General features: G+C 39.3%; 1 protein-coding gene across 42 annotated transcripts in view; it reads left to right on the top strand.

The window, feature by feature from the left end:
* Positions 1 to 11,728: 11,728 nt before the first annotated feature.
* SORBS2 (sorbin and SH3 domain containing 2) overlaps positions 11,729 to 19,552 on the top strand; it is a 215,651-nt gene continuing 207,827 nt past the window's right edge. For 14 of the 42 annotated variants that reach the window (XM_041751733.1, XM_041751734.1, XM_041751732.1 and 11 more), the window contains exon 1: positions 11,733 to 12,245. The gene's annotated coding sequence lies outside the window, so the exon portion shown is untranslated. Of the gene's footprint in view, positions 12,246 to 19,552 lie in introns of all 42 variants that reach the window. The other 28 variants (XM_041751704.1, XM_041751709.1, XM_041751705.1 and 25 more) reach the window with 9 other exon arrangements.

Below are 19,552 nucleotides of genomic sequence, written 5' to 3'. Positions count from 1 at the left end.
AGAAATTTGGACACAAACACACAGAGGGAAGGTGATTATGTGAAGATGGAAGCAGAGATTGGAATTATACTGCCACAAGCAAGGAATACCAGGGATTTCTCACAACCAGAGGCTACATAGAGGAAGGAAGGATCTTTCTCTAGAGGCTTCAGAAAACATGGCTCTGCTAACACTTGCTTTTGAACTTCTAGCCTCCACAACTCTGAGACGATAAATTTCCATTGTGTACAGCCAACCAGTCTGTGGTAGTCTGTTACAGCAGCCCTAGGAATCAAATACAGTACCTGTAACCATATTGATGTAAAAAAAAAAAAAAATGAGCTTGTGAAGTTAAAGCAATTGCCCAAGATCACGTAACTAGTATCAGGTACAGCTTACCTCAGGTATGCTATAGGCTGTACACTGTGCATTTGAGGTTATTTCTCTTCAATAGCTGAATAACTTTTGAGATACAATTTACTGAGTTCCCTACTTGGCCTTTATATCAAACTACAGACAAAACAGGCTGACTCATTTGTTTAAAAATCTCTATTACATAGATATGTGACCTTGAAAAGCACCAAAAATTGTACATAATGCTTACATTCATTTTGTTCTTCTTTCCTCTACTATAATTTATGACTAACACTTCTCTTCTAGTCTCATGTGAACTGAAAAAGTCTCACAAAATAGGCACCTACTTTTTCATTATTGTTGCTGTTTATTTAAATATAATATGAAGGGCACTTGGCTGGCTCAGTCAGAAGAACATGCAACTCTTGATCTTGGGGTTATGAATTTGAGCCCCATGTTGGGTGTAGAGACAACTAAAATAAACAAATTGATATTTAGATAGATAAATAAATAAAATATGAATATCTTTTATGCCATAAATCAGAAAGTTATAGGTTAAAAACTCCTTCTCAGAGTTTTCAATGCCCAAATGCACTGTGAAACTCTAAGAAAGGGACATGGTCTACAAGTTTCTCACTCTATTTTATTTTATTTTATTTTATTTTTGCTTCTGGTGCCCTTTTTGAATAGCCACTCATAGAACACCCTTTTAAAAATATCATTCTAGGGATTCCTGGGTGGCTCAACAGTTTAGCGCCTGCCTTTGGCCCAGGACGTGATCCTGGGGTCCCAGGATCGAGTCCCACGTCAGGCTCCTGGCATGGAGCCTGCTTCTCCCTCCTCCTGTGTCTCTGCCTCTCTCTCTCTCTCTCTCTCTCTCTCTCTCTGTCTAAAATAAATAAATAAATAAATAAATAAATAAATAAATAAATAAATCTTAAAAAAATATCATTCTACATAATTATTTTTAAACACAGACCATCTTCCATGTGGAGGCACCATAATCTATCAGTTCCTTATTATAGAAATCAGGTAATCATTATCTTTGATCTATTCCTTGCATGCTTTGTAAAATTCCCATCCTTTTGAAAATAGCATAGTTCATTGATTCTAAGACACACACTGTCTACAATTTAACATCCCAGGAAACAATGTAGCTCTCAGCTAGGTATCAACTGTTAAACCTTTGTCCTGTATTACACCAAAACTCACCAAATACAAGAAAATACTGAAAACATAAGTGGTACACTCACTTTAAAGAGCAGTGCTTCTTAAACTTTGGGGGTCTTAGAATGTCTTGAAGTACCGACATAGAATATAAGAAGCCCAGGTTTGCTGAAATGGAACATGGCCTGCAACTCTATTTTTACCACTTTTCAAACTGATTCCGATACATGACAAACTTTGAGACTGAAAACTATCAGGTAGATGATGTTGATGTGTGTGTATGTGCACGTGTGTCCTGAATACCAATGACCCTAATCTAAATTCCATTCAGAAATATGAATATGAGGAATTTTAGGAGTATCTTAACTACTCTCACTTATTTTTTTCTTTTTCTTTTTTGTTTTTGTTTTAAAGATTTTATTTATTTATTCATGAGAGACACAGGCTGAGAGAGAGAGGCAGAGACACAGGCAGAGGGGGAAACGGACTCCATGCAGAAGCCTGATGTGTGACTCGATCCCAGATCCTGGGATCACGCTCTAGGCCAAAGGCAGACACTCAACCACTGAGTCATTCAGGCGTCCCTCTTTTTTTTTTTTTTTTTTTTTCTGTATGCACAGAGTGATACACGGTGAAATTTAAATAATTACATTTAAAAGAATTCTTTCAAAAAATATATAAAATTCTAAGTTAGGAGTGACTGGGTGGCTGAGTTGGTTAAGTGTTTGCCTTCAGCTCAGGTCATCATCTCAGGGTCCTGGGATGGAGCCCCGCATCAGGCGCCTTGATCAGTGGGGATCCTGCTTCTCCTTCCTTTCCCTGCTTAGGTGCGCTCTCTCTCTCTCTCTCTCTCTCTCTCTCTGTCAAATACAGTCTTTTTAATTAAAAATTTCTAACTTAGAACACTGTTACAATGTCATCGACAAGTTTTTTTCTTCTTTTCGGTGGAACATAAATATTGGCATGTCTTATGATTTATCGGTCCTTCCCTCTGTTGGTACTTCTCTTGGCACCTAATACAATACCTTACATAAAGAAGGTGCTCAATGAATGCCTAATGAAATGAGCAATAAAAGAAATCAAAATATAAAGTCCTATGAAGATATATTTCCATGAAAATAGATTGCCTAGGTAAATGTGTCCCAAAGCTATCTTCCTAAAATACAAACATGATCACATCTTTGTTCTTTTTAACACCCTGTGGTGGTTTCCTGTTTCCTGAAAGCTAAACTCCAAAGTCCTTAACTTGCACAACAAAACATTTCACAAATTGTCGCACATCCACCTTTTCAATCTTCTCTCCTCTCATGCCTTCCGCAATCTGCACTTCAGCTGCATTCAAATCTCCTTGGGTTTCCCAAACTGCCAAGTTGGTTTCCAGTGTCTGTGTTGCTCTTGAAATCCTGCCCCTGATTTCCCAGACTAGCAAGCCAAGCCCCTCGTTATCCTTTTGACCCAACTCAAGCACAGCCACTTCATGGAGCTGAGGGACTAGCTATTTCTCTTCACCCATGACTGCCTGGATATCATTGTTCTGCAAAGCAAATCACACTGTAACATAACCAGTTATTCACTTGTATTTTCTCCCACCCAGAATGGGAGTTGTAATTTAGTAATCTAACACCGGATGAGGTTCTTGGCATGTAGTACGGGATAAAGGAATGCTTGTTGGGTTGGATCGAGGGATAGCCTTGGAGGAAGATACAATTCACGGTGACTTCCCCAGCCTGGTCATTCATTCATTTGTTCATTCATCATATCTGTCTCTACATGCCAGGTGCCGTGCTAAGCAATAAATGTAGGGTGAAGACAAAATAAATGGTCCCTTTTCTCCAGAAGTTTATAGTCCCACAGGATAAACAGAGTTTAGATAAATAAGTGTACAAGGAAAAGGTAACTGCACAATGTGATGGTCCATCTGCAACTGGGCTGCCCTAGAGCCTTGTCTGTAAGTAGTGTCACTTTCAAGGTCCAGCTGCAGGCTTGAAGAAAAAGGTGAATCTTGCCTAAAGATTCATGACTGATGACCCCTGGCTGATATCTGGCAGAGGCAGCTTGCTGCCAACCCATGACTGTTCTCAATTTCTTCCTCAATAATAGAACGCTGATTTATCTGGGGCCACCATGTGCCCAGCTGAGAGATGACATTTTTTGAGCCTCACTTGTAGCTAGGACTGGGCAATGAGATGTCAGCAGAAATGCTGGAGTTAAGGGAAAGTTCTCTACAAAAAGCCAACTCAAAATACCATATGTCAATTATATCTTGATTTAAAAAAAAAAAAAGGAGGCCAACTCAAGTAGAAAATGTGCCCCTTTGCCCTCTTAGCCGTTCACTTGCCTGGAACATAGACATGCTGGCTGGAGTAAAAGCAGCCATTCTGGACCATGAGGATTCTTTGAGGACAAATGTTATTTTCAAAAGATGGCAGGACAGAGAGAAGGAGCTGGCATCCTGATGACCATGGGGCCAGTTTTCCACTAGCGCTGAACTCCTGGTCCCTCATCCCTTAAGCATAGTCTTGTTGAAGCACTGTAATTCGGTTTTGCCATATATGCAGCCAATCCTAATCCTAATAGATACTGTGATAAAACTTTCTCATGTTACCAAAAATTAAATAATAGCTTGAGTGTGTTTATAATTGTTGAGTTTAAAACTCCTTCATATATTACCTTATTTGATCCACTAAAAATCCTGTTAGAAAATCAGGGGATACATTTATTTCACCCAATTTATGAAAGAAAATCCACCAATCCCCCCTCATGTATCTTAGACTTGGCTCATGTTATTTTCTTGGTCTACAGACTTTGTTATGTCTTTCCTTCATTGAGTCCTCCTCCTTATCCTTTAAGACATAGTTTAGGTGTCAGCTCTTAGTAGAGTTTTCTTTATCTACCCTCATGCCTGTAGTAAAGTTAGTTGTGAAATGATTTTTGTGCTAACTTGAACCCACAAGGACTGTTTATAAAACTAATCTTCTTCCTTTGACGTAGAAAGTGTCCAAAAGAAGAGTATTTTCCCTCGTTATCAGTTCAAAGTAACTAGCCAGAAATTAGGACCTGTGAGTCTTACTCTTGAAAACAAAGGAAATGAATTCTGAGTTGGACAAACTTGGTGAAATAATTACCATTCTTGATTACCATCCTAACGTGATAAAATGGAACCCCTGTCCAGTATTCCACAAGGTCATGGAGATTATTTTGCCAAGTTGTATATGCCATCACTGGTGGGCCTTTAACTGGATATCTAGGACATGTAGTGCATTTTTGTTTCCAGGGGATATGTGTGCGTGTTTGGGGAGGGGGGTGTTGTCCTTCAACCATTTTTCTGATTTGGGATCAGACCATTGGATTCTCAAACAAGTATCTCATCATATGTTACTCAGACCTCATTATATTTTTTGCTCATTTTGATGACTAAATCTCACTGAACAATTCTATCAGAAGTGCTTCTAAGGGCAGGGGGTGTGGGGCGACCCCTCTAATTTTCATTCCTCTGCGATCTGCGCATTTGGCAAGCGAGGGCCCTGGTGCTGGCCACTTCAGAGTTCACAGACGCTGCCAAGTTTCACCTTGGGCCCCATAATTTGTTTCAGTGGCTCAGGTGAAACCAGCAGCATTTGTTTTAAAACGCTTCTTGCCAGGTTTTATTTGCCAAGGCTGATGTGTTTCGTTACTGATTCAATAACTCAGTGACGGCAGAGGCCCAAGGCCCTTCTGTGCGGTGGGGCGTTGTCGCACACAGCCTGGAGGGGCCCGGGAGTCACTGTTTCCCTAAGAAACAATGCTAAGTGGAAAAGGTCACGAGAGATACACTCTGTTAATTTGGTCAGAGTGCCTCTCAGAGAACAAAGCACAGCCCCTCCTGGCGGAGTGAAAAGCCAGCAGCCTTCTTTTTCCAGGTCACTTTTGAAGCTTATCATTATGAAGTATAAACAATCAAATTCCTTGGAAACAAGTGCAGCCTTTTCAATATTGCTCACAGAAGCTCTCACACTGTGGCCTTAATAAAAGCCAAGTCTGCTTTTTTTTTTTTTTTTTTTTTTTTTCCCCTTCTCCAGCAGGAACAAGCCAGACCTATCTGTGTTTGGGTTTACCAAGGTTAAGGGTGGGCTGGGGGAGGGGGGGGCATGGATGGTCAGCAGCTAGTTTTTTCTTTTTGTTGTTGGTTAACACTGCAATTTTTCCCCACCTGGCAGTGATACGTATTAATGCCCATTTCAAGATAAAGTTGTTGTAAGCCTCTGTGATTGAAGGCATTCACCGGCCCAGAGCTTGATAAACCTGAAATATTTAAAACAATGTTGTTATTATAAGCCAGTCAAGACCGAGCCGTCCGGGGATAGGCCTGGCCAAACTTTCTTCCTGTACCTCTTGCCACATTTTTCCTCTTGTTCCTCATCTAGGAGGGATATAGAGCTTCAGGTGAGTTCTGCTAACTGCTGAACTGTCTCTTCTGTGATGCACACGTGCTAATTTCGTGTTCGTAGATTTTACTTTATATTCAGATTTTTTTAAAAAATTTTTAAAGATGTTATTTGTTTATTCATGAGAGACACAGAGAGTGGCAGAGACACAGGCAGAGGGAGAAGCAGGCTCCACGCAGGGGGCCCGATGCGGCACTCGATCCCAGGACCCTGGGATCACGCCCTGAGTTGAAGGCAGACGCTCAACCACTGAACCACCCAGGTGCCCTATATTCAGATTTTAAAAACAGTATTATATTGCTGACATTTATATTTCTATCATTTACCCTTTGGTAAGGTTTTTGCTCTTCTGTAATCATTTTCTCATTTTTAATTTATTCGAGTAAATAGATTTCCATAAAGCCTTCCCTCTGCTGGGTGTGTTTTGATTTCAGGTACCTCTAATTTATCAAGGTCATTCTGGATTCTTATCAAGGTCAGACTCTCTCAGAGGCTATTAAGGCATCTGATTAATAGCCTGTGGGCCAGTCTGCTTCCTACCATACATTTTCTTAGAAGATGGAATCTGAAAAATAAATCCAATTTGCTTTGCTGAGATGCTCCAATCCTCTGTCTAATCCTGCCCAAAGTGATCGCCACCTTTCCTCTCTGGGCCCCATGTAACAGCACATTGTTCACTTCGTTGCCAACAGAACTAAATATGCAAGATTTAGGAACAATATTTAGCATATTCTATTTTGTTTGCTTTAGGAATTAGAAATCCAGTTTAAGCCTCGTAACAGTCTATGCTGTTCTATTAAACAAACCATGCTTAAATTCTGTTCCCTAAGTTGTACAAAGAGCTTTTTTGTTATACTGAGGACCGGGTCCCTTGGTAGACTGTCACCCAGCCGTGGAGGTTGTAGGAACAGGTGCGGCTGCAGGAGAACACGTTGCTTTGATCAACAACGATCTCACCTTGTTTTTACAGTGGTGAAGGAACCGGATTAAGACAGATTTCAACATGGGAACCAAGAGATAAATATTAGTTTAACTATATAACTGTATCACCAAGCTTAATATTAGGATACAGAGAAGCAGCAAATCCAGGGAAATCAGACTTCTTTCAAGAAAATGAAAAATGTTTCCAATACTTTCTACCCAAGTAGTCTCTCAATAATGTTAATAATAGTAACAATAGTGGGGGTGCCTGGGCAGCTCAGTCTAAGCACCTGACTCTTAGTTTCGGCTCAGGTTATGATCTCAGGGTGGTGAGATGGAGCCCCGGGTCAGGCTCTGCACTCAGCAGGAAGTCTGCTTGAGATTCTCTTTCTCCTTCTCCCTCTGCCCCTCCCGCTGCTCTCTCATTCTAGGTCTCTCAAATAGTAAATCTCAAAAAAAAAAAAAAAATAGTGACAATAATAATCACCTTAATTCGTCCCTAACTTACCAACTTTAATTTTAATTCTGATAGGTCGTCATCAAGTAATCTGACCTTAAATCTATTTTAATCTATTTTTGTTCCAAACACTGTATTTTGTTCTCATTTTATTTCTTTTTCAAAAGCTTTTTAGCTTGACAACAAAAACTTTAAGCTTGGCAAGAATAGTAAAATAAACCAGAAATGTCTTTCACTCAGGATTCACCTGGTGTTGCTGCTTTGCCATATTTGTGCTAGCCCTCCATAGATAGATCACATATCTATCATTGTAAGAGCTGAATTACACCATGCAGACACACACTACAAATATACTGTCATGCATTATTATTATTTCTGCTGAACTACGTGACACTTCATCATGTTTCCTACAAACTTTAACACCACAATATAATTATCAAGTTATGAAAATCTCAAATGCAAACACCGCTATCACCTAACACGCAGACCACATTCACATTCACCAGTTGTCTCAATGATGCACTTGATGGCACCTCCTCCTGGCCCAGTGCCCAGACCAGAGTCACACACTGCACTCTGCTTGTCTCCTTGCCCTCCTTCCATCTGTACCAGCTCTTCGGCCTCCTTTTTCATTCATGCTATTTGCTGTTTTTTAAACATGAGAGCAATATTAATTTTGCAAGACACTTCTATGCCAACATTTTCTGTGATGAGATTTGTATGATCTTAGGTTTTATTTTAGAAAGTCATTCTTCATATTATGGTAGTAGTAATATTTCATACTACATGCAGAAAAAAAAATTCTGCATGGAGGTTTTCTGAAGAAATAAAACCAAAACAATTAGCAGGGTGAATTACTGGTTTCCCTTTACATGTCAATGGATATCTTATTAAGTTCTAATTATATAACAAGTTTAATTGTCATGCTTAACTGTATAAAAATTTTGAAAATGCTTTTAATGACCATTCTGTTTAAAATTCCACACTAATACACCAACCTTAATAGAGAAAACAGGCTAAAAGCTATGAACAGGAAGTGTATAGAGGAGGTAACCCAAAAGACCATCAAACATGAAGAGATGTTTAATTCTATCAGTAATCACAGAAGTAAAAATTAAGACAATAATGAGCTGTTACTGTACACCAATTGCATTGTCAAAAATTTGAAAACAATGTAATGCCAAGTGTCCCTACCAGAGCTGACTGGACCACAGATTAGAACCTGACTTAGGGCATTCTAGGTATAAAGCTGCTGGCAATTTATGAGTTACCTTATTTGGCTTAGAAGGATGAAATAGAAAAATCCCATTTGTTCCTTGAAAATCTGCATTTAGCAACTTTTTTTTTTTTTTAATGATCAAGTTGGGAGGGACAATGGAAGTCAGAGACATGAAGTAAAGCATAGCTAGAGGGTGATGAGCCATGGGGGCCAGAGAAATGAAGGGTAGGGCTTGGGGTAGGTGAAAAAGCCCAAGAGCACAGAAATAACAGAATCCTGCAGAAAGTAATATATAATAATTCCTAGAGATGCATGAGGGATGCCATAAATGCAAAGAGAGGAGCCTCAGTTTCTGCCAGCCTCTTACCCTGTGTAACTTGGGTATTTTTTAGTTCTCTTTTGGGGGAGTCACAGTTGGGGGCATAATTGCCCATAGTGGGGTAAGAATATATGAGATTTTTAAAAAGAAGGCCTTCAAAATCCCAGAGGAAAATGACTTTTTCTTACACCTAGCCAAATCATCAATCAGGTATAAGTGTAGAATAAAGACATTTTCAAACAACGCGGAAGAAAACCCACTCTAAAACACAAAATGAACTGAGATGTTTGTTGGTAATTTTTTTTAACATGCCAACATTTAATCAAAATCCCTTAAATTCTTCTGAAGTTTCAATGTTGACGAATAGGTGATATTGAAGAGGTGAATTCAAACACAGACTTCACACACTAGGCTGCCATTCAGTGCCTGTTCAGACAGCACTGTAGGTCCTCATTCAAAACATTTTAAGATACTAAAATATCTTAAAATTAAAAATAAAACATGAAAGACAAGTAGGACATGAATGGACCAAATTGGCTCCTGGGGATTTGACAGAGCAGTATGGGAGTCAGACATGAACTAAGTCTACAAAATAAGCTAATAAGGCTAATACATCAACAGGGTATTACAAGTATGGTAACAGTAGAGGTAGATCCCAGGTACAACGGAGCAGGGGAGGCCACTGCATACCCTTCCTGAGGTGGGTCATTGGTGAGGTGATGTATTTGAGCAAATCGTTGAAAAATAAAGGAGAAGGCCAATTGGGAGGGAGGTAAAAGGTGCTGGGAGGCTGAAATCTGGCTGAGAAGCTTTTAGGTAGCAGGAATATCTGCTAGTTAGGGAAGCAAGAAATAGGATGTAATTCAAGATTGCTGAAGCATGGGGAAGGAAGCATCGATTATGAGGCTGAAATTGAAGGTAGGGGCAAGTTCAGGTGCTGCAAACTCAAAATAACTTAAGGGAAGGTGATTTAAATGAGAACAGTTGAGCAGGCTTAAATCAACATGGAGAGGTGAGGACCGTACAAGCAGAAAGGCCCATCCACTTTTCTTCAGTAGATACACTGACCCTAAGCTGGCTCAAACCTACCAAAAGTGAATCTGGTTGCAGAGGAAAGGGAGACGGGATCACCAAATCTGTGTCCACAGGATTCTCAACAAACTAAAGTTGGCAAATTGCTCCTGAAGCCAAGAGTGCTAATGTGGGTGGGGAAATGCGATACTTAGAAAACACTAAGTCATTGACTCCTAGCAAAGGAAGCATCTACATTTACAAGTCCAAAGTTTTAATACAGCTAGCACAGACAGGTTGCTGGAAACAAAAATGAATTGGGTGGTGTCTTGGATATATAACAAGTAGATTGTGACAGGTGACAGTATTAAAGAAAAGGGTGGGCATTTTGCAGAAGGTAAAATGGCTAATGGCGTTAATCATGGGAAATTCCCTAAGGAGGTGGCATTTTAAGGAAGGGGTGTGGTGTGGTCCATCTATCAGAGAAAGTAAGAGTGTTCCTTCTAGAGGTAATGTTTAAAGCAAAGGGTTTTTGTTTTTAAGATTTTATTTATTTATTCATGAGAGACAGAGAGAGAGAGGCAGGCTCCATGCAGGGAGCCCGATGCAGGACTTGATCGCGGGTCTCCAGGATCAGGCCCTGGGCCAAAGGCGGTGCTAAACCACTGAACCACCCGGGCTGCCCAAGCAAAGAGTTTTTAATTTGGTTTGGATTTTTAAAGTCTCTTTATTTTTCTTAAGACATATTTATTCATTTTAGAGAAAGAGAGAGAGAGGGAGGGACGGAGGGAGGGAGGGAGGGAGAGAGACTCAAGCAGACTCCATGCTGAGCAAGGAGCCTGATGCGGGGCTTGATCCCATGACCCTGAGATCACCACCCAAGTGAAAACCAAGCATTGCACGTTTGACTGTGTCACCCAGGCACCCCGTAACGTATTTTTAAATTACAAATAAACTATAACTAAGTTAAGCATTTTCTGCGATATGAAACAATCAGGATTTTTTTCTTAAATTCTAAAATTGTGTAATACCTAAAAATACACTACAGTAATTGGATACATGAAAGTCCTAGGTTGCATCTTACAGATATCTTTATGGGACTTGGTTGTCATTTGGGCCACACAGAATGAGCCCTGGGGCTTTGTTTCAGTTAAGTGGCTTCAAGCATATTATTTGAAAACACGAGGTGATACTGCCCGCATCTGCAGACCTCCCTTGTGCCTCCGAGATGACGGGAAGCTACAATCTGTTTTGACAGGGGTTCCCATTATTTTTTTTTTTTTAAGATTTTGTTCATTTATTCCTGAGAGACACAGAGAGAGGAGAGAGAGAGAGAGAGGCAGAGACACAGGCAGAGGGAGGAGCAGGCCCCATGCAGGGAGCCCGAGGCGGGACTCGATCCCGGGTCCCCAGAGTCACGCCCCGGGCCGGAGGCAGGTGCTCAGCCGCGGAGCCCCCAGGCCTCCAGCCAGGGGCTCCCACTAGCGTCTCTCTGCGGACTTGCGGGTGACTAACCAGGAGGGACCCGAATGCAGCTACCGAGAAGGGCCCCCCCGCCCGGCCTCCCAGCCTCCCAGCCTCCCAGCCTCCGTGCAAGCAGCACGGCCTCGTGGAACAGAGGCTGAAAACTCAGAGCCCCTCGCGCTCCGGCCCAAGTGGCGAGAAAGAGGACGGAAGCTCCCGTCCTCGGGGGAGGGAAAAAAGAAAATGATGAGTTCGATGAAGAGAAATGAAGCAGCCGTGGGGGCGAGCCGCACCTGAGCCGCCGCGCCGGCCGTCGGAGGGAGGCTGTTGGCTGTTGCCATGGCTACGAAAAGCCAAGGAACCCAATGAGCGGCCTGCAGCGGCGCTGCGAGCACCAGCCATTTCCCTCCTGGAAGCCGGGGGGGGGGGGGTGCACGGTCTGCCGAGCCGCCCCCTGGAAGGAGCGTTCTTCCAGCTCCCCGCCGAGAGGAGCCGAGCAATGGGCACGTTCGCGGGCGGTGGGTGCAGCCACGCACGCTGCGAGCCGGAGCTGCCGTTCGGACGAGCTGCTGACGGCCGCTCCGATTAGCTGATTGGAGAAAGTGGAATGCGGAGCGATAATGCTGCCTATCTGCGACCAGACAGCCGAAAGGGTTTTGTCTGGGGGAAGGCAAGCCGTCCCTGCAGTCTCCTCGCGGCAGCTCTCTAGCTGCTCACCCTGAACACTAGTGACCCGGAAGGAGGCTGTTCCCCGCTGCAAACGCCCGCGCGGGCCCGGCTGCTGCATGTGAGCGGCAGGTGCGCGCTCGGACCGGCCCGGGGCTGTAACGGCGCCGCTGCTTCCTGTGGGCTCCAGAGCATCTGCCTCCGGCCGAGGCCGAGGCTGGGAAGGAGGTCCCTGTGAAGCCACCCCGCTTTGGATTCAAAAAGGTAAGCTTTTTTTTTTTTTTGCCCGTTTTTTTTTTTTTTTTGCCCTTTTTTTTTTTTGCCTTTTTTTTTTTTTTTGCCTTTTTTTTTTTTTTTTTAAAGCAGGGCATAGCAATCATTTGGAGCGAAACTCAACCTAAAAGATTTACCCTCATTGTGTTCTCTGGATTTACCATGCACATGCACTCACACGCAGGCATGTCCACAATATAGTGTCGGAACAGAGTTGTTGCAGTGATTCATGTCCTGGAAATTGTGTGACCAAAACAACAACAACAACAACAACAACAACAAAAAAAAAACAACAAAACAACAACAACAAAAAACCAACATTACTGATATGCCTTGGAGTCTTAAGATATTTCGTGTTTTGACAAACCATGACAGCCTGTCGTTCTGGACAGTCTTCGGAAGTAACAATCTCTCTCCCTTATAAACAATGGATCCTTTAATTAACTGTACTTTGGCTGCGTTAAGGAGAATTACAGGGAAAATCAGCAGCTTGATAACTGTGCAGCATTTCAGAAGCCTCATCAATGATCTGTTGGACTCTTAGCACACCGGTGTATCTACATTTGAATTCAGGGATTCTGTTCCCTATTTAGGTCATAACAGCTGGTGGATTTTGCACTCGCTTATCCTGAATTTAGAGTCTTGGGGTGCCATTTGATTTAGTTCAGGGCAGTTGTAAAGCAAACGGTGTAGATAACTGGAAGCTGCTCACACGTCCTCTCCTAGTATCATGCATGCCACGCTAGCCCAGAGCACAACACCCCCATTGTGCTCCCCAGGCTCGGAATCCAGGGAAAGAAAGGAAGTGAAATCTCTGCATTGAGTCCAAGCTCAGCTATAGTATGTGCCGGTAAAACTTCTTTTATTGCCCAGTTTTTCTCACAAGCAGATAGGTTTCAGAGATAGAGTGAAACCCAAAACACCACACACCTCCTACAAATGTAGGCTGACATTCGCAGCGGATGTTTGCTGTCAACTGCTACGTGATAATAGCACAGACTTTGGATTGCAGTAGGAACTGCCCCCTTAGCGAGCATTTCTTTGATTTAGAGCCTCTTAGGAACAAAGCTGTTACCATGAATTGAAATTGGTCAGTCAAATTGAAATCCTTGATAAGGAGATGACCAAAGGATGATTACATTTGGTTTTAGCAACATTCCAGTTTTACCTAAGTCAGTTCTATTGTTGGTCTACCGGCACATCAGCTCATTTACAATGCTATTGAAAATATTCAATGAAAAACATTGTGTTGAAAACTTTGAATAAAAACCTCTACCGAGGACTTAATCTGCCATGAAATGTAAAATAAATGGTATCTGAGATCTACGTTTAAGAAATATACTTTTATTTGCTACCTTTTCCCCCAAAATGTAGATGACATGGGTATCACCTTTTAATGAAGAATAATAATAGAATTTTTATTGCTACACGTGAGCATACATCACCTGTTTCAGGTGATACAGGAATGTCAACAGCCCTCAGATAAAAGAATTATAAAGTACAAGGATAATACTTCTGGAAACTTACGTTCTAAATGTCACCAGTACTCAAGATCTAGACACAGACTGAGCAAACTCGACCTAGGGATTCATGTCCAAATGTCTGATGATGAGAACAAATAGGAATAATGCCTATCTGTGGGTATGAGACTTGTTGGGGATAAAAATGGTGAAGTGACAGCATTGGGCTTATGTTTAACTTTCAAAGGAAAGCTAAAGAACAGGTTTCGTTTTGAGTTAAATTCTGTAAATAAAAATATCAGCCAAGGAAGTGATTGTTACAGGGTGGAGCCTCTCTCCAATTTAATTCCCTTCAAAGCTTTGCAGTGAGGGGAAAAAAAAAAAATTCTAAGAATTAGCATGGTGAAAAGACCTGCAGCAAGAAAACAATTTTGTGTTAGCTTCTCTTAGGGCAGCTTTGAGAAGAACAGGGTGCGGAATCCCTAAGGCACACCTGCCTGCCGTGCCCGCTGCCTCCATAGCAGCACCATGTGTGATGGGAGCCTTGGCCCACGGGAGGAGTGCCACACCGACTTCATACCTGTGTTATTTTTTCCTACATTAATAACCTTTTAAAGGCAATACACTATGAAAGATTAGCATTCCAGGTCCACCGGTACACAGCACATCTACATAGTTACTAATTCAATGCCTTTGAGAACCACATACAGAGATATCATTCCTATTTTTCAAAATTGCCCCTTAGCTTTTGGCTATTTACAGATCCTCATCTTCTGCCGCTTTCCAGCTCACCTGCTAGCAATATCAAACACTTCATAATTTCCCAAATGCACTATACCAAAGTTTTGCAGAGCCTCTGCACAGACTTTTTCTTTAAATCTCCCTAAAGTGGCAGCCACCTGTCATGCATCCTTCAAAATGCAGCCAGGATGTCTCCCCAGACACTTCTTTACTTTCTCTTTCAGCTACATCTGAATCTTATGTCTATATTCTGTCCACTGCACCAAACTGCATTTGCCTCTACTCACAGGCTCCCAGAGTTTTATTGACCCCTGAATGTACTTTGTCCAGTGTCCAGGACTTGGCATTCAGTCATTATCCTGGTAACCTCAAACTTCACTATTTTCTTATTAGTTACTGTATATACAGATTTGATCTTGAAGCAGAAATCCCATTATAAAAAAAAAAGAAAAGAAAAAAGAAATCCCATTATATATTATACTACCTTTTATCAGAGAAACCCAGGATACTTAAAAACAGCAATTAGGCTCTAACTTCCCTGATAATGAAAATATGGCTTCAGTATCACAATTTGATAAAAGCTATTGAATGTCCTATATCAGACTTGTTTGAGGAAAAATTTTATGACACGTAAATTTTGAAAAAGGGGCTTGAAAACTTTAGTAGCTAGAAGATGCAAATTTTTCTATTTATGAAATATTTTATTCTGAAATTTACAGGGGAAAATAAGCATAGTAAGTACTCCTATTAGAAATTTATTCTAAAATCAGACCATTTAATATTAATGTTGAATTGCTCGTAATTGCTGATTATAGCAAAGATACTTATGGAATTGTTTTGCATACTGATGCTAGAAGAAAGTAGAGCTCATGAACTAGAAAGAGATCAAATAATTGACATAAAATCTATGATCACAATTTCTTTTAATTTGCCTAAATAAGCCTAAAAAGTTACTGATAATCACTAGTAACATTATGCTTCCTTACAATGTGGGTTCCTGGGTGAGGGAGAGAATATTCTGTTAGTATCTCTCTTGGTATAAACATACTTTTGGTTATAGGGATTTCCCACTTTTTTAATACTAGATGGCATAATAATTATTTTTTTTTAATTAGGCCTAAATGTTTATAGCTTTTTCATGGAAAAGTTGCCACAATGCTGTAATCAAAAATAAGAATGGATTAGAAATTTTATTAAGAAGAAATAATATATAATAATTGGTCTCCAAGACAACCATGTTCACAGCAAAAGTTGTATTTAATATTATATGAATTTTTATACCTAAATTAGCAAAGATTAGGAAGTTTAAAATATCCAAATATTTGGAATTAAAAATCAAAATAATTAGGAAATCACTTACATTCAGGTTTCTAGGCTTTTTCACACGGTATTCCAGGACTGAATTTTATGATAAAAATAAGAGAAGTGTCAACTCTTAATTATCATGCTGTCCTTTAAGGCTTACTTTGGCTTTTTTCCAGCTGATTTTAGTGTATAGCATGCTAATTAAATAATAGCATAAGATGGCACTGGTTCTGTTTCTCTTGAAGACTACTCATGTTTAATTAGTTATTTCAAATTACGTATAGCAATTAGATTTTAGGACATATGAGTCCAGAGTAGTTCTGCATCATTTTTAGTATTTTATATTTTAAAGTAAGTTCCATTTTGAAGGCCTAAATTATTTATAACTATATTTGATATTCAAACAAAATGAGTGTGTTCTTTTTGCATTTTGTAATAAAGTAGTATAATATTTGATTATATTAAATAACATTTTAAAAAGTTTTTCAAATTAATTAATTATGGATATGTCTATTAAATTCTAAACTATTACTGCAGAAAATTAAATGGCGATTTTCAAAATCTCTTTCTCTTTTTTTTCAAAATCTCTTTATATCATTTCTGAAAAGTTAAGATATATACCTTTAGCCATAAGGAAACAGTTCTGTAACTATTGGGTTGTAAATATGACAATTACAAACTCTTATTCCACTTTCAGCTCAGTTAAGATCATCTTATTTGAATAAGTGACAGAGAACCAGCAAAGATAGGTTTCTTTGTTTTTAAGTTTTAGCAGCCTAACGTAGCCATATAGAACTACACTATACTTTATTCTTCCCTTGTCTTCAAAACAGAAATGTCTATTTTACCAACTGGGAATTTCAGCCAAAAGACAGTGGTTTCCTCTTCCCCATATAGGTCAGGTATACATAAATCCAGCATTGATTCTGCACCTTTAAAAAGCATTATTTGGGGGGAAAAAAAGGAAAAGAAAAGAAAAGAAAAAAGCTCTCACATTTCCTGAATCTAGCCAAAGGTCTCATTTTCAAAGAAAATTTTCCTACCTTCAAAAAAATCTAGCAATATTCTTATTATATTTCCTAATTTATTTTTAGATCCATGTTATAATTTAAGGGGAATTTATTTTTAATGAAATACACTATTTGATAATTTCAGTGATTCTAAAAACTTGTACTGTTGTCTACTTTTTAAATTTTTTATTTTATTTACCCTAGACATTCAATCTTCTAGCCTTCTTTGAGATGAGTTCTCAGTAGTCAGCATAAATTGCACATCAAAAATACTTTCTTATAATTAATCATATACCCTGCTTTAAAAAGGAGAGTTGGTCCAATCAATGAATCAATGTAGTAATAATTTTTCTTTTTAGATTCTTTTTCCTAATAAATTTTTTTCAGGAAGAGCTGGACGTGAGGAACAGCATAAAACTTGCAGGCTCTAAACCTCATGATATTCTATCCAGAACATCCGTTTGAGAATAACGTGGTTCTAAGGGTCAGCCATAAGGAATCCAAAAATCTATAGCAAAAACTAGCTTGTAACCAAGCTCTGTAGGACTTGTAAAAAAATTTTAAGAGTACAAGTAGGGAATGGCAGAAAGATGTTTTTTTTTTAATGCACAGAAAAAAACATATGCAAGTGAGACATTCTAAGAAATTATTATTGGTCATGTTGTAGAAAATGTATTGGTATAAATGTTTGTTTTGTCCTCCTCTAAAAAGTTGAAGTTCCTCTACCTTCCTTCTAAGCAGGTGTAGTTAGCTTCTTCAAAGACATCTGATCCTCTATGAAGGTGAACGTGTGTAGTGACAGCAGCTCGTTAATTAAAAACAAAACATGCCTATGCTTTTGATTTTGTGGGGGAATCAACCTGGTGACAAGTCAGCTACTTCTGCCTCTTTGAGCTGTATTAATATTCAATCATAATGCTTTATAAGGTCTTCCTACACGTAACATTACTAACCAAAAAAAGTTTAAGGCAACAGTTTGTTGCAGAAAAGTGAGCTATTTTGTAGATTACCAAGATGCCTTTGCATTTATTATTATTGAATAATTATTTCAATTCTCTGTGCTAAAGTTAACAAAGGAAAAAAGATTAGATAACAATTTCATTTGTCCTGTGCTAATTATGTCATGTGGTGAACAGTTTGAACCCTCTCTGAAATAAGTACACTTAATCTGCAGTAGAGTGACTATTTTGTACTGCATCCTGTGGGGATAGATAACTTCTAAAAGAATTTACCTCTTAATATCTAGATTTGAAAACTTGTATAGCATAGCTTTATTAGTAGTGAAGAGAAAAAACTTTATAACCATTTAGCTGTTCTGGAACAGTGTGAAAAACTTGTGTTGCTTGATTTACCTTTGGCACGGGCTTGAACAAGTTAGGTAATGGCAGTCCACGAGGCAAGGGAGTGGCAAGAACTGGCAATAGGAAAAGGTACAGGTTGCTTAGGCAGAAAGTTACAGGGAAAACTCAGCTTGCTCTAGAATAGAGTTGGAACATTGCAGGCATGCAGCAAACAGGTCAATATATGAAATCTTCCGTCAGTATTTGCGGAATGATAAATGACTCACAGTGATCAGTTCTTCCCCTCCACCCCTGTGTTACAACCCTGTGTAATGCTAAAACACTGATGAGAAAATACTGCTTGAATTGAGAGAGAAAATAACAATTTACAATAACTGTGATTTTTTTTTGAAATCACAAAAACAAAGGAGAAAAAACAAACATCTTAGAAAATACTATGATTTTAAAAATTAAAGTATGGTCTTCCTGGTAAAGGAGGTATATTTAATAATTTACATAAAACAAGTCAGTGGGCAGCACCTGGGTGGCTCAGTGGTTGAGCATCTGCCTTTGGCTCAGGTGATGATCCCAGGGTTCTGGAACTGAGTCTTGCATCAAGCTCCCTATGGGGAGCCTGCTCTCCCTCTGCCTATGTCTCTGCATCTCTCTGTGTTGTCTTTCATGAATAAATAAATAAGATCTTAAAAAAAAAAAAAGTCAGTGATATAATCAGCTTTCAGACCACATATCATATAAAAAGTCATATTTCCAAATAAAGTTAGTTTCAAAGAATCTGGGATATATTACCAGTCTTCTGAATTATTGACCTAAAAAAGCCCTTTATTTAATAATCATATAAAACACGAGTGGAACCAGAAGCTCAGATAAAGCTCAAATGTAACACATCATTTGGCGAATAATTCAGACCAAGAAAAATTGATTTCTACTCTTAACTTTCTTAAAGCTTCTGGTTATAGTCACATTCATCAAGCAACATCATCAACTAGACAGTTAAATTTTTCCTTTTTAAATAAGCCTTAGAGAGAAAAGTTTGAACCTAAAATTACAAGAAAATTACAAGATTTAAGATCTATATTTTAAGGCTTTAGAATATAGTTAAACAGAGAATTCAGGATAGGAAAAGATCTCAGTCTGGGAGATATTTTCAAGTTAAAAACCACAAGAGCTGGAAAACTTTATAAGGTCAGTCAAAATATCTGCTTCTGATTAAACCTAAGAACACACTAAAAACCTGAGTAACTAGGTTTCAATAAACTACAGAAAAAAATTATTCAATTTCTTCAATCCAAAAGATGTTGATAATATCAAATTATATAGAGTTTAGTCTGTGCTAGCTGCTCTCCCAAGAGCTTTATACATGTTAACTCATAATGAAAGAACTGGGAAATCACAAAACTTCTAAGGTCATTTGAATTGGAATTTTCTAGAAGTATTCAAATGATCTTAAATTATTTCCCAAAAAGATATTTCATGAGCAACAC

This window comes from Vulpes lagopus, chromosome 4, assembly GCF_018345385.1.
Source record: "Vulpes lagopus strain Blue_001 chromosome 4, ASM1834538v1, whole genome shotgun sequence".
NCBI classification, from domain to species: domain Eukaryota; kingdom Metazoa; phylum Chordata; class Mammalia; order Carnivora; family Canidae; genus Vulpes; species Vulpes lagopus.
Note: the sequence above shows the minus strand (reverse complement) of the source record. Positions and strands in the feature narration are given on the sequence as shown.